Genomic DNA, 609 nt, shown 5'->3' with positions numbered 1-609 from the left:
CAATCCTTTCTGAGTTTCAGCAGTTGTAGCTCTATTTTGTAAATGGAGAAAAATGAAGCCAGAAGCAGCAGCTTGACAGATTTCTGAGTCACAGCAGACAAAAAGTAAATTAAAAAAAAACAGAAGTCCTAGCTCCCAGTCCAAAACACTTGTCGTGCCACCCTCCTTGTTGGTGTAACACATGCTTTTGGAGTTCCACAGAGATCAGTTCTCTCCCTGGTTCCCCTGCAACTACGCCTCATTGGTGGTATAGACTCGGGCACCTAGCTAGAGCAGAACAGACACAGCGCAGGCTTCAATCTGGGAAGCATTGTGGAGGGTTGTCAGCCAAAATCTCCACTGTAAGAAGGCAGGCATGTTAAACAGGTCAGGTTGGTCTGTAGCAGGAATACACTCACATCAGGCTCACGTAAGGCTCTCATACCGTAATGGCATGCATAACATGCTACCTGTTATCTCCACAGGGCTAGGAATTCTCACTTCAATCCTGGCAGATGAGAAATCAATGTGTTATTCGGATATTCATCACTTAGGCTGGAATACAGCGTGCTCTCTCTAAGCATGAAGTACCCTGTATGATGTGTAGGAAATTCTAACCCATATAAAATG

At 44.8% G+C, this 609-nt stretch overlaps 1 protein-coding gene across 1 annotated transcript in view; it reads right to left on the bottom strand.

Annotated features, from left to right (window-relative positions):
- Positions 1-609, bottom strand: part of COMP (cartilage oligomeric matrix protein) — a 16,131-nt gene that overhangs the window by 9,445 nt on the left and 6,077 nt on the right. The gene's annotated exons all lie outside the window — the stretch shown is intronic.

Source organism: Phaethon lepturus, unplaced genomic scaffold (assembly GCF_000687285.1).
Source record: "Phaethon lepturus isolate BGI_N335 unplaced genomic scaffold, ASM68728v1 scaffold5820, whole genome shotgun sequence".
NCBI classification, from domain to species: domain Eukaryota; kingdom Metazoa; phylum Chordata; class Aves; order Phaethontiformes; family Phaethontidae; genus Phaethon; species Phaethon lepturus.
The sequence above is the reverse complement of the archived record's forward strand: the minus strand, read 5'-3'. Positions and strand labels throughout refer to the sequence as shown.